Here is a 15,074-nt window from a genome sequence, read left to right as displayed (position 1 = left end):
TAATACTAAGCTTTGACAACAGATTAACGCTAGAATATGCTAGTCACGAAGAAGTGCCATGGAAATAAGGCAGAGCTGAAGCACTGCCTTAGCTACGTGAAGTAAATTAAGCCAAGGCGAAATCAGGGACAGGTTAAGGTGAATAGAGGAAAGGCATAAGATAAAATTAACCCTGATTGATGAACACTAATTAGACCTTGATGACACTGACTTGGACAATTAAATGACAGTAATTAGACACTTTAACTGATTAGACTGACCACTGATAATTAAGACTGATAACACTTTGATAACTAAAAATGGTAATTGACTGATAACTAGAATAACTGATACCTAATTAAACATCTCCATGGGTGATGTTATGAGCTGATTTGGTATTGATTGCAGAGAAAGAAAGGGAGGCGGAGGAAAGATTTAGGAAGTGGAGAGTTGGTATGTGACACAAGGGCTTGAGGGTAAACGCAGATAAAACAATGATGGTGGTTGGTGGCGGTACTGTCAAAGAAGAGGGAGAGTGGCCATGTGCAACTTGCCACAAGGGCGTGAGAAGTAATTAAATCTTGTGCCGTGTTTGTGTTAAGTGGGTGCATAAGAGACTTAGTGGTATTAGGGATAGACTGTGAGATAATGCTGATTTCATGTGTGCGGTGTGTCGGGGAAAGCAGGTGGAGATTGTTAGGCGTGAAAGGACTGATCTTGTTGGTGAGTCTCTTGAGTGTGTGGAAGTTTAGTTACTCGAGGAAGACGTGCTGGAGGTGGGGCTGGAGCATGCTTTGTGGCGAGAATGCGGAGTGGTTGGAAATTCAAGGAGCAGCTGTTGCCTCTCCTGACAGTAAGAGGGCTTTCCATCCGTGCTAAGGGATCTTCGTATACAGCATGTATTAGGAGTGTAATGCTATATGGCAGTGACATCTGGGCAGTAAAGGAAGAAGATATTCACAGGGTCAAAGGTACAGAAATGACAATGATTAGGTGGATGTGCAGTGCGGCCATGAATGAGAGGCCTGGGGGGGCTAGGTTTACGATGGTAGAGCTGAGCAGAAGGATGGGATTGGAGTGTATTGGTGTTGTGATAAAGAGTGGTAGACTGAGATGGTTTGGGCATGTGGAGAGGATGAGGGATGAAACTTTGGTGCAGAAAGTGAGAAGTAAGGACGTTGGGGGTAGAGTTGCGAAAGGCGGACCGAAAAAGTCCTGGGATGAGGTCCTAGGGTGAACTCAAGGATAAGGGACGGAATAAGGAGGCTGCCAGAGATCAAGCATGATTGAGAGCCGCAATTCGGTGACCAAGGCCGACGCATGGAAGAATGTTGGAGCCTTCATAAAAGAATCAAAACGAAACCTGACATAACGCTGACTGATAATGACCTCTAAAATAATTAAAATGGAGAATTACCTGCCAGGTAATTTATATAACTGATATTAAGACGATGCTACTGATAACTGATACTAATTAACTAAATAGCCGACAGTAATTAACAGCGACTCTATTAGCAAAGGAAAATAATTAACTAAGTACTTGATAAATGAACTTTGACGTGACTTTGGATGACGTGAGTTCGAATTAACTGTTGACTTTAAATGAGCTGTTGACTTGAAATGACGTGACTTTGAATTGAATGACATGACTTTGGTGACTCAGCTGTTGACATTACCAAACTGAATTCACTAAATCTGAAATTAAATGACCACCCCCCCCCAGGCTTACTTTGATTCAATCTTAATAAGCCCCTGAAAGAACGCTTACTTTGAGTTCTTACTTTGATGAGTTCTTACTGAGTGCTTACTCTGAGCTCTTACTTTGACTGGGTTCTTGCTTTGACTGGGTTCTTACTTGGACTGGGTTCTTACTTGGACTGGGTTCTGACTTGGACTGGGTTCTTGCTTTGACTGGGTTCTTACTTGGACTGGGTTCTTGCTTGGACTGGGTTCTTACTTGGACTGGGTTCTTACTTGGACTGGGTTCTTACTTGGACTGGGTTCTTACTTGGACTGGGTTCTTACTTGGACTGGGTTCTTACTTGGACTGGGTTCTTACTTGGACTGGGTTCTTACTTTGATTGAGCTCTTACTTTGAGCTCTTAAGCTGTTGAACTCTGAATTAATTTGATGAACTCTGACGTAATCCCACGAACTCTGAATTAATCCCACGAACTCTGAAGTAATCCCACGAACTCTTGCTTTGATGAACGGGCTTTGAATTATCACTTTAAACTGACAAATGATTTAGAATATATAAACTGAATAACCATTGACTTACTGAAATACCTATGACTTTGAATAAACGATAAATTAACAGTGAATGACCCGACTGAGGTGAATTGACAGGTGAATTAACTGACATGGAGAATTGTGACCCAGGACGAGGGTGGATTAGCGACGACCTTGATCAGTGAGGTGACTGTGGCATGACCTACTGAGCTGGATTTAAAGATTCTTAGGAGGATTAGAGTTGTGATGGAGTGGTATTTGGGGTAAGATGCTTTGCCTGCCTGCCTCTCCATTGCTCATGTGCCCGCCTGCCTGCTCATGTGCCCGCCTGCCTGCCCACCCACTCATGTGCCCGCCTGCCTGCCCGCCCACCCACTCACTCATCTGCCCGCCTGCCTGCCCGCCCACCCACTCACTCATCTGCCCGCCTGCCTGCCCGCCCACCCACTCACTCATCTGCCCGCCTGCCTGCCCGCCCACCCACTCACTCATCTGCCCGCCTGCCTGCCCGCCCGCCCACCCACTCACTCATCTGCCCGCCTGCCTGCCCGCCCACCCACCCACTCACTCATCTGCCCGCCTGCCTGCCCGCCCACCCACCCACTCACTCATCTGCCCGCCTGCCTGCCCGCCCACCCACCCACTCACCCACTCACCCACTCACTCATCTGCCCGCCTGCCTGCCCGCCCACCCACCCACTCACCCACTCACTCATCTGCCCGCCTGCCTGCCCGCCCACCCACCCACTCACTCATCTGCCCGCCTGCCTGCCCGCCCACCCACCCACTCACTCATCTGCCCGCCTGCCTGCCCGCCCACCCACCCACTCACTCATCTGCCCGCCTGCCTGCCCGCCCACCCACCCACTCACTCATCTGCCCGCCTGCCTGCCCGCCCACCCACCCACTCACTCATCTGCCCGCCTGCCTGCCCGCCCACCCACCCACTCACTCATCTGCCCGCCTGCCTGCCCGCCCACCCACCCACTCACTCATCTGCCCGCCTGCCTGCCCGCCCACCCACCCACTCACTCATCTGCCCGCCTGCCTGCCCTCCTACCCACCCACTCACTCATCTTCACGCCTGCCTGCGCTCCCACCCACCCACTCACTCATCTGCCCGCCTGCCTGCCCGCCCACCCACTCACTCATCTGCCCGCCTGCCTGCCCGCCCACCCACTCACTCATCTGCCCGCCTGCCTGCCCGCCCACCCACTCTCTCTTCTGCCCGCCTGCCTGCCCGCCCACCCACTCACTCATCTGCCCGCCTGCCTGCCCGCCCACTCACTCACTCATCTGCCCGCCTGCCTGCCCGCCCACTCACTCACTCATCTGCCCGCCTGCCTGCCCGCCCACCCACTCATGTGCCCGCCTGCCTGCCCACCCACTCATCCGCCTGCCTGCCCACCTGCTTGCCTGCCCACCTGCTTGCCTGCCCACCTGCTTGCCTGCCCACCTGCTTGCCTGCCCACCTGCTTGCCTGCCCACCTGCTTGCCTGCCCACCTGCTTGCCTGCCCACCTACCTGCTTGCCTGCCTGCACAAGCACACCAACACACCCATGCAATACTTTTCTGAATAAAAAACTTATCCCAATACTGCTTGTTTTTACCTTGAGGGCTATTGGCACTTGCATAGTAGGGTACGATGGCAATATCAAATAGTGTACATAGCAAGAGGGGTCGTTGCTGAGGAGGGACAAATACAACTGGAGATTTAGTATCGAAGTATTTACCTAAGTATAAATGACGAATATGAAACGGCAAGAAATTATATAAAAAGGCAGAATTAGATTTTATGAAAGAGTTGCAAGTAAATCGAAATGGAAAATACCGATGAGACTGGGAATTAAGCCTGAGAAAATTTGGGACTTTCGTGGTGGGATCGGGGTGCCTTCGTGGTGGGATCGGGGTGCCTTCGTGGTGGGATCGGGGTGCCTTCGTGGTGGGATCGGGGTGCCTTCGTGGTGGGATCGGGGTGCCTTCGTGGTGGGATCGGGGTGCCTTCGTGGTGGGGTCGGGGTGCCTTCGTGGTGGGATTGGGGTGCCTTCGTGGTGGGATGTGGGATGTGGGGTGCTTTCGTGGTGGGATGTGGGGTGCTTTCGTGGTGGGATGTGGGGTGCTTTCGTGGTGGGATGTGGGGTGCTTTCGTGGTGGGATGTGGGGTGCTTTCGTGGTGGGATGTGGGGTGCTTTCGTGGTGGGATGTGGGGTGCTTTCGTGGTGGGATGTGGGATGTGGGGTGCTTTCGTGGTGGGATGTGGGGTGCTTTCGTGGTGGGATGTGGGATGTGGGGTGCTTTCGTGGTGGGATGTGGGGTGCTTTCGTGGTGGGATGTGGGGTGCTTTCGTGGTGGGATGTGGGGTGCTTTCGTGGTGGGATGTGGGGTGCTTTCGTAGTGGGATTGGGGTGCCTTCGTAGTGGGATCGGGGTGCCTTCGTAGTGGGATCGGGGTGCCTTCGTAGTGGGATCGGGGTGCCTTCGTAGTGGGATTGGGGTGCCTTCGTAGTGGGATTGGGGGGTCGTAGAGGGTTACTACAGTTTCTCCGATGGTTAATGTATTTTATAGTGGGATTTGTTGCATTTCGTAGAGGATTATAGTGCATTTTTATTTGATTTAGTGTATTTTGAGTATTGTATTTTGTAGTATTGTATTTTCTAGATTAATGCATTTTTGTAGAAGCTGTATTTCAAAGGGTTCCTGTATTCCATGGGGGTTAACTGTATTTAGTAGACGGTTACTGTGTTGGTTCTGTAGTTTTTTTTATGGGTTTTGTATTTTGTAGAGGGTGACCGGTGAATCATAGGTTTCACGAAGCAACCTGGGCATTTTATAGGTGATCGAGGCTTCCCGTTAAGGATGCCAGGAGTTCTGTATAAGGTTTTCAGCAATTTATTGAAGATTCTAATTTTCGTAAAGTGTTCAGGCGGGGTTTTGTGTTTTTTTCCAGGTTTTGTGTTTAGAAGTGTTATTGCAAAATTAAACTTATATTTTACAGCGCAGGGTTAAGCTACCAACTCAACTTGTATTAAAAAAGAAATCTTTTACCTTCCTCAATGATCCTGGCTGCTGTATGCTTCTCCCGCAGGTCACGCGAAGACTGGCTACTGCAGAGGGGTTTGTTCCAGAAAGTGGTGTTGGAAGGGCAGTATCGCAGCGTCCCAGGAGAGCAGTGTCCAGGAAGAAGAGGGTGGTTCCAGGGGCCCGGAACTCAAGGGTGTCCGTCCAGTGGGCCTCTAGTGGCTGCTCTTCCGAAAGTCTGAAATAAATTGTAAACAGTAGCATCCGTTTATCCATAGACCACCATCGGTAATGAGAGTGTTGGCCAGTCTCAAATATGTCATGTTCGAATCTTTTGGCCATATCATTTTTCAAGCAAATTCTTTTGCCCTGTAGAGAAAAAATGGTTACTCTTGTTAATAAAATCTGGCATTTATTGTATTCCGTAACGCTAAAGAACTTAACTGGCGGTAGTACCAATACGATTTCACTTCAGATTAAGAATGGCCAGAGGAAAGAATCACATTGTTCCAAAAATATTTAAATTGAAGCGGTTAGAAAATTGAAAATAAAAGACCGTTGCAAGTTGGCTCAAACGTTAAGATTGAAATCTAAATAAAAAATAAAAATAAAAAAAAGACTAATGGCTGTTGACAGTGATGATGGTATTAAGAGGACAATTCTTCTGAGATGACACGAGAAGCAAATCCTCTTAAATTTTCCGAACACCAAACTCTTGTGGTCGAAATAGATCGCCCAAGTTTGAAAACCGTGTACGTATAACAATTTCTGGGTAAACGGATTGCTACTGTACTTAGAGCACTGTAATAGCTTTTTAGTACAATCACGAAGACCCAAAGTAGTGAAGATGTATGGCCAATGTAACAAGGTATTATGATAGATTTGCGTTCTATGATCCTGCCCACATCAATTATATTTGGAAATGGGGTTATGATTGACTTAATAAAAAAAAAAAAAAATAATAGCAAGAGAAGGATCAGCATAGTTTATTATTGTACAGTATAGATGGTTTTTGATACAGAAAGATCTTTAAAAAATACTGGAGATGGTAATAATACTAAATACAGTATCATACACCGAAATATCTTGGTGTAATACTTCGCCTCTACACAACTGATTATTAAAGGAACTTGTAGGCGTCAGTCACCAGTTTCAAACCACCGAGGTCTTCAAAAAATCACATCATAACCCTATTTCTTTGACTATAAATGGAGTGGGTAGGAACTAGGATAATTCACATGTTTTTAATAGATACAGAGACGAGGGCTATTGAATATTAGTTCGCAGTATTAAAGACGATTAATACTAGTAATGTAAGCAGAGATAAAACTTTAAATAGTCTACTTTCCAAATTTAGTTATGGAAAAATTAATAAGCATAGAATAGAATGAGCTTTATTGTAGTGAATTACAACTCAGTCATGTAGCGCCTCCAGGTCTGATTGTATTGTTTATCAAAAATACAATATCTAATAATGGACTTAAACATTTTTCTTTACCTTTACTGTGTGTGGTTCTTCCAGTCTGTAACGTACTTGGAAGTTATGACACTACCCAAGTGACTGTTCCAATAGTGCCTTGAGCACTATATATACTATGTTCTAATAGTGCCTAGAGCACTATATATACTATGTTCTAATAGTGCCTAGAGCACTATACAGTATATACTATGTGCCTTGAGCACTATATATACAATATTCTAATAGTGCCTTGAGCACTATATATACAATGTTCTAATAGTGCCTTGAGCACTATATATACACTGTTCTAATAGTGCCTTGAGCACTATATATACTAAGTGCCTTCAGCATTGTATTTTAAGTTGTTCTAGTGCCTTGAGAGCACTAAATGTATTATAATGCTCTTAAGGCACTTAGTATACGTAGTGCTCACAAAGCACTTGGTATATAAAGTGCCATGAGAGCACTATATATATTAAGTTCTCTTACTGCCTTGAGAGCACTATATATATTAAGTTCTCTTACTGCCTTGAGAGCATTATAACACTGCCTTGAGAGCACTGTATATACTGTTCTTCTTGTGCCTTGGGAGCACTAAGTATATATAGTGCTTTCAAGGCACTTAGCACAAAGTGCCTTGAGTGCACTATATATACTAAGTGCCTTGAGAGCACTAACACGAGTTGCCTTGAGAGCACTAAGTGTATTATGGTGCTCTTAAGACACTTAGTATATATAGTGCCTTGAGAGCACTATATATACTGTTATAATGCCTTGAGAACACTGTATATACTGAAGTGCCTTGAGAGTACTATATATACTGTTCTAGTGCCTTGAGAGCACTATATACAGTATACTAGTGCCTTAAGAGCACTATGTATACTATATGCCTTTGGAGCACTAAGTATATATAGTGCCTTGAGAGCACTATATATACTAAGTGCCTTGAGAGCACTATATATACTAAGTGCCTTGAGAGCACTATATATACTAAGTGCCTTGACAGCACTATATGTTATATACTGTTCTAGTGCCTTTGGAGCACTATATATACTAAGTGCCTTTGGAACACTAAGTATATATAGTGCTCTCATGGCACTTAGTATATACAGTGCCTTGTGAGCACTATATAAACTAAGTGCCTTGAGAGCACTATATATATACTAAGTGCCTTGAGAGCACTATATATATACTAAGTGCCTTGAGAGCACTATATATACTAAGTGCCTTGAAAGCACTGTGTAGTGTTCTTAGTGCCTTGAGAGCACTTTATATACTTAGTGCCTTGAGAGCACTGTGTACTGTTCTTAGTGCTTGGACAGCACTATATATGCTAAGTGCCTTGACAGCACTATAAATACTATACTGTTCTTCTAGTGCTTTGAGAGCACTTTAATACAAAGTTGTAGTGCCTTGAGAGCACTTTAATACAAAGTGCTAGTGCCTTACTAGCACTATGAACTATTATTAGTCATTCAGTGTCTTTAATCTCCGTATTGTATCGCCATCGAGGCAGTGTTATGTTTTCAAGTATCCATTTTCTATGTATTTTTCTATCATTCCCATACATTTATAAAGTATGTTTCGGCAAATAAAAGGTGGCGTAAACTTATGTATTTTATTACAATCACTTTAAATGTTACAAGTACAAAGTATTTCAAAAAAGTTTTTAATATCTTCAAAGTTATTACATTATATCGCAACAAAGGCAAAGTATTTCAAAGTCTAAATATATTCAGAGTATTTCAGTATATCGCAACAAAGTATTTAAGTATCTTCACGTATTGCAAGTCAACGTATTTCAATACATCGTCATTTAGCAAAGTACTTATTTCAAACGAAATATATCACCGCGTAACACAGGCGTTGACAAAGTTACTGAGGCAAAATTATTATATGCAAGTAAAAGTTGGTGATGCCGGATAGTGCGGAGTGAGGTGCGTGAACCGTCTGGCGGCGGGACAACGCTAGTACTGTATGCCGGATAACGCAGATGTCTGAGTGAAAATACAACAGAGATTAGTGTGTGTGTAAAGCAAAGGACCTGGAAGGGAAGCAAGGGAATTAGTACATGAAATATACAACCTACACAAACCTACACACACACACACGTACACACACACCTACCTACCACTACCCTACTCGTCATCATCTAGGTCCTGGGCAGACCAGCGCTATGGAAGCCCTGATCGTGTAGCCTCAGGAGCCACAGACTAACACTATCACTACACATCAGACACAACCAAACCTCCACAAAGACCAACACACAACATTTAGCCAACTTAGTAATTACTCTAAACCAAATATATACAAATTATTGATTACTCTAAAAAATATATACTCTATTTTGATTTTACTTTTGGCCTTTGCTTCCGTTTAGTTGAGTGTCTGACCTAAATTATACTCTACCTTAACTTGGCCCACTTCTTCGTGACTAGCATCAATATTACAAGTGTTAATCTATCCTTGCAACTTACTGGAATGGAAAGATGGCAATATTGGGCCAAGTTAAAGTAAACAGAGTATATACACACACACGACAATCTCTCTCAAATTATCATGTAAACGAGAAAAATACTCAGCTTATACAATAGATGACAAGTGGCAGAAGATGGCGGGTGGTGTCACAAGATGGCGGGTGGTGTCACAAGATGGCGGGTGGTGTCACAAGGTGGCGGGTGGTGTCACAAGATGGCGGCTGGTGTCACAAATCCTGAAAAAAGTGGAAGAGGAAACGTCAATAATATTAGATCATACAGAAAGTGTGTGTGTGTGTGTGTGTGTGTGTGTGTGTGTGTGTGTGTGTGTGTGTGTGTGTGTGTGTGTGTGTGTGTGTGTGTGTGTGTGTGTGAGAGAGAGAGAGAGAGAGAGAGAAACATACCTATTCCATTTCTTCTCCATCCTCTTCCACTCGCACCTCCACCTCTGAGGACGTCGCCGCCTCTGCGTACCCCTCCTCTTCTCTCTTCTTTCTTCTCTCTTCTTCCTTCTCTCTTCTCTCTTCTTTCTTCTCTCTTCTTTCTTCTCTCTTCTTTCTTCTCTCTTCTTTCTTCTCTCTTCTCTCTTCTCTCTTCTATCTTCTCTCTTCTTTCTTCTCTTCTGTCTTCTCGTTCTTCCTCTTCCTCTGCTCCTGAAAAAAAAAAAAATGATATAAATTACATAAGGAACACTCAACAATATAACTTGGAATAACTAAGTGAAAACTGTCTATCCATCTATGTTTATGTCTGTCTATCTGTCTATCTATCTGTGGCTGCCCATACCCAAACGCCTTGATCATGGAAAGGTTGACTACAAACAAACCGCCTCCACGTCATACAGCCCTTCACCATCAAGCTGCTCTGCCTCCAACTCACACCTCCCTCACTTGTACACATTTTCACTTCATCCCTCCACGTCTTCCTCAGTGTTCCTCTCCCCCTCCCCCATCATACTCACATACACACTCCTCGTCAGTCTCTCATTTGCCCTTCTCTCCACTGTTTAAAGGCGCTTCTAATAGTGTTTCATCACATCCACATCAGCACCACAACGCTCCTTCACTTCCTCCTCAGCCTCACGTAACTCCACATGCTTCTCTCAAATAATATACCTTAAAGAACACAGGAAAGAAGATCTGAATGTGTGTGTGTGTGTGTGTGTGTGTGTGTGTGTGTGTGTGTGTGTGTGTGTGTGTGTGTGTGTGTGTGTGTGTGTGTGTGTGTGTGTGTGTGTGTGTGTGTGTGTGTGTGTGTGTGTGTGTGTGTGTGTGTGTGTGTGTGTGTGTGTGTGTGTGTGTGTGTGTGTGTGTGTGTGTGTGTGTGTGTGTGTGTGTGTGTGTGTGTGTGTGTGTGTGTGTGTGTGTGTGTGTGTGTGTGTGTGTGTGTGTGTGTGTGTGTGTGTGTGTGTGTGTGTGTGTGTGTGTGTGTGTGTGTGTGTGTGTGTGTGTGTGTGTGTGTGTGTGTGTGTGTGTGTGTGTGTGTGTGTGTGTGTGTGTGTGTGTGTGTGTGTGTGTGTGTGTGTGTGTGTGTGTGTGTGTGTGTTGTGTGTGTGTGTGTGTGTGTGTGTGTGTGTGTGTGTGTGTGTGTGTGTGTGTGTGTGTGTGTGTGTGTGTGTGTGTGTGTGTGTGTGTGTGTGTGTGTGTGTGTGTGTGTGTGTGTGTGTGTGTCAATAAGAGTGATGGACTGCTACTTACCATGAAGGAGCCTAATATACTGTCACAGGATGAAAGTCTAACCCAAGAGGCACATCCACAGCCGTCTATACGCTATGCACTTTACCTTCGCCTGAAACTGCCATCTCTCCATCTTGAACGCTGAGCTGCAACAAGAAATTAACACTACAATATGGTGCTAGTCATGAAGAAGTGCCATGGAAACAATCAAAAGCCTTAGTATTGCCTTATCCTGCCACTGAACTACGTGAAATATGAGGCAAAGGGACAATTCTTAGCAACTTGAGATGCAAGAAATATAGCAAAAAGCATCCTCTTGCCATGCCATTCTGAACAAGGGATTTATTGAAGGATTTGTAGAGAACCATAACTAATACTTGAGAAAAAAAATCCCTATGAAGTTAATTATTACATGTCATTTTGCTTATCGTATTTTGTCACTCTGATATTAACTCAAAATTAACTGTTGAAATGATTGGTTAGAATGTGAGAGGAAAAAATTATACGATATACAGTCTTGTGCAAAACTTAAGCTTAATGGAGTGTATACATAGAAACCTTGGATAAAAGTGAATATTGATACCTGATGCTTGATGTAGGGTGTGTATTATTGAGTTCATGGCTCTTGTGGGAAGCTGTGGTGTTGTGTAGGAAGCCCCTGTGTTGTGTGGGCAGTGTGTGGTGTGGGCAGTGTGTGGTGTGGGCAGTGTGTGGTGTGGGCAGTGTGTGGTGTGGGCAGTGTGTGGTGTAGGCAGTGTGTGGTGCTCAACAGTGCTCTAATCCTCACTGTAGATTAGGAGAATTATGCTGAAAGGAAACAAGTCAAGAGCGAACGGACTGTAAGCTGTGTAAGAGGAGCATGTGGAGTTACGTGGAGTGAGGGGCAAATGAGTGATGTGGAGGGGGAGAGGAAAACAGTGAAATGATGGGGGGAGAGGTAGACGGCATGAAGTGGAGAGGAGACGGAGACTGAGAAGGAAGTGGAAAGGAGAGGTAGAATGAGAATGAGTTGCAGATGAAAGGAAGCCTGAAGATGAGGTGAGGGGAGGGGGAGACTGAGGATGAAGAGGAGGGGGACAGGGGAACTGAGGGTGAGGTGGACGAGGAAACTGTGACTGAAGTAGAGGGGTAGAGAAAGAGAGAGAGACTGAGCATGAGGTGTAGGGACTGGATGGAAGGGTAAATGACTTAAGGTGGTGTGGGTTGGAGGGAAGGCAGCCTGATGACGGAGGACGGCGAGCGATTTCTTGGTGGCCACTCCTCCTGGCTTAAGGCGTCTGGGTGAAGATGGATGAACGTCTTATGGTGAAGAGGATTAGCCACTGTTACATCTGTGGAAAAATTACCGAAGTTAATAATATTCAGTACTACTACTACTACTATTACTACTACTACTACTAATAATAATAATATAATGGACGCCTGGTGGTCTAGTGGCTTAAGGTGCTCCAACCGACTATGGCCCACAAGGGTTGATGTGTGGAGGTTGGTTGGGATTTACTGTTCACATTATGCCACTCAGGGAAGAGATACTGGTCACTCTCCCCCGAAAAATCTGGATTAAGTAGCCTAGGCCCGGGTCCCTACGTCTCCTAATGGGGCAATATGGAGTGATAGATATAACAAAAAATAGATATAATAACCTCCTTTAACTAAATTTTCCGCTAGAGTGAAATATAAAATAAAACAGCAAAGCAGAAGTTCAGTGTAATATTAACCTTTAGACAGAGGAAGTATTTTTTTCTTTTTTACTTCCGATGATTCTTCAGCTTTAGAAAGACTTTGTTGTGACGGGGTTAAAAAGCCTCCATTAACCCCTTCCCTGATTTCTCCCCAGGCTGAGTGAAATCGTCTAAAAGTCTCTCTCTCTCTCTCTCTCTCTCTCTCTCTCTCTCTCTCTCTCTCTCACACACACACACACACACACACACACACACACACAACGTCCCTATTAACCCCCTTCACAACTTAATTTAAAAATAAAATCGTCTGAAGGCATCAAAAATAAAATATATGTAAAAACATCTGGGTCTGAAGAGATTAAAGTACAGTAGGTACAGTAATAACAACATAATTCTTAACTCTTTCGAGGCCACGATGTAATTCCGACGATTTTATTCAGCATATGGGGGCGATTTTTTCAGAGTAAAGGGGTAAGATAAAGCCTTCATTTACTCCTTCACTGTTAGATATCATTCCGAAAGTGAATATAAATCGTCTAGAGGTAGCAAAAAAAATATAAATAAATTACATTATCGTAGTGAAGGGCCTAGCAAACAATCGCCACCCATAACTAAATATTAAAGTGAAATGTTTAGTAAAATACATAATAATAAAATGGGTATAACCTACAAAATAAACTCATCTCGCTAAGGATGCTTGAAAATTAATCCGGTGACATTTTTAGGTTTTATCCTTGTTACCACCAGACGGATTCATTCAATAAAGGGACAAGGCGCTACATCTAATCCCCCCAGCGTGAAAAAGTCTCCGTTCGTGAATATAATCATATGAAAATAGCAAAAATAATAAAAGACATCCTCAAGCTGAAGATATTAAAGCCGACATAGCAAGTATCCCACTAAACATGAATAAAAAGTAATCACCGTTAGCTATGTAACATCCTAGAATAAAGTCTCGTAAAGTAAAACACACAGTATCAAAATGGAAATGCTATTAATGAACTATAGAATAATCTCACCCCTGCTTTTCACCAGCGCGTCCTTCCTCTCTCAGGACCGTCAGGCAAATGAGGATGAGAGGGTGGGTTTAAGGTTCGGAGGATTCGAACCAGGGGGATGAACTTTGTGGCGGAGAGTTCGAACAGCTTGTATTCATCAATTTTTATTATTTTCGCTTTCTCCAGATGATTATATTCAAATCTGGAGACATATTTCGAACTAGAGTGGTAAGAGATAGCCTTCATTAATTCCTACAATACTAAAGACTTCCAAAATTGTATAAAAGCATCTTGATCTTGAACTTGGTGAGGAAGAGTTCGAACAACCGATATTTCCTCTTTCGTGGTAAATTTCCTTCCTAATATTTCAATCTAGTTGCCACCAGATGATTTACGTAAGCCTACAGTGAATCATGGTCACCTGATAATATCCATGACTATATAATTAACCATCTCATGGTCGGGCCAACTCCAGTAATTTATTCCATTTAACGCCAGGAGTTCTGATAATTCGAAGCAAGAGGGTGGACATTGCTGTGGAGGGTTCCAACAGCCGAAATATATTTAGCCTACTCTTTCATTATCGTTCTCATCTGTTATTTCTGATAGCGTAGGACAACATAATTATGCTTAGGGTAAATCATAGGAGCTGGAGAGTATAATTATCGTTACCATTGACCCCCTCATGCCCGTGACAACTGTAGACTTTTATTCCGGATGATATCAGTTTACAGGATTAGAAGCAGAAGGATGAACTTCGCGTCAGATTTGAACGGCCGATATTTACTCTTTCTCGAGAGTCTTTTATTATTTTATTCATCTAACAATATATCATTTAATTCAACTTAAGAGTGAATCATAGGAGCTTTAGAGTATGTAAATGATACTGTGCTGTTAAGTGAAGACGAAGGGGAGATGCAAGGCTTGGTGGATGAGTTTGGGAGAATGTGTAAGAAACGGAATCTAAAGGTGAATGTAGGGATGAGTAAATTTATGGTCTTTGAGAGAAGTGGAGTCACTGAATGTACAGTCAGGTTGGATGAGGAAGAAATGGAAAATGTGATTGCGTTTGTTGGGTAGCGTGATGAATAAGCATGGAAGTTTAGAGGGTGAAGTGCTCGAAAGCGTAGGCTATACAAGGAAGAAAGGTTGCTGATTCCTTGAAAGCAGTGATAAGAAACAGAGAAGTGAGCATGGAAGTTAAAATGTTACTACATGAAAGTATTGTGATACCAACTCTAATGAATGGAAATGAAGCTTGGACCTTGTTGGAGGGACAGAAGTCAAGAGTGAGAGCAGTGGAAGTGAGTTATTTGAGAGGACCCTGTGGAGTCACATGGAGAGACAGACTAACCAATGGCGATGAGAACAAGCGTTGTGGTGTGGATGTGGATGTGATAGGAAGCGTTAGGAGAAACACACTGAGGTGGTTTGGCCATGAGGAGATGATGGAGAATGAGAGACTGACGAGAAGAGTGTATGTGAGTGAGGTGGAGGGGGGGAGAGGGAGGGGGAGGCCAAGGATGAGATGGAGGGATGGAGTGGAGAGGT

Source organism: Coenobita brevimanus, chromosome 44, assembly GCF_032717465.1.
Source record: "Coenobita brevimanus isolate Jiangsu-jjx chromosome 44, ASM3271746v2, whole genome shotgun sequence".
Classification (NCBI taxonomy): domain Eukaryota; kingdom Metazoa; phylum Arthropoda; class Malacostraca; order Decapoda; family Coenobitidae; genus Coenobita; species Coenobita brevimanus.
Note: the sequence above shows the minus strand (reverse complement) of the source record.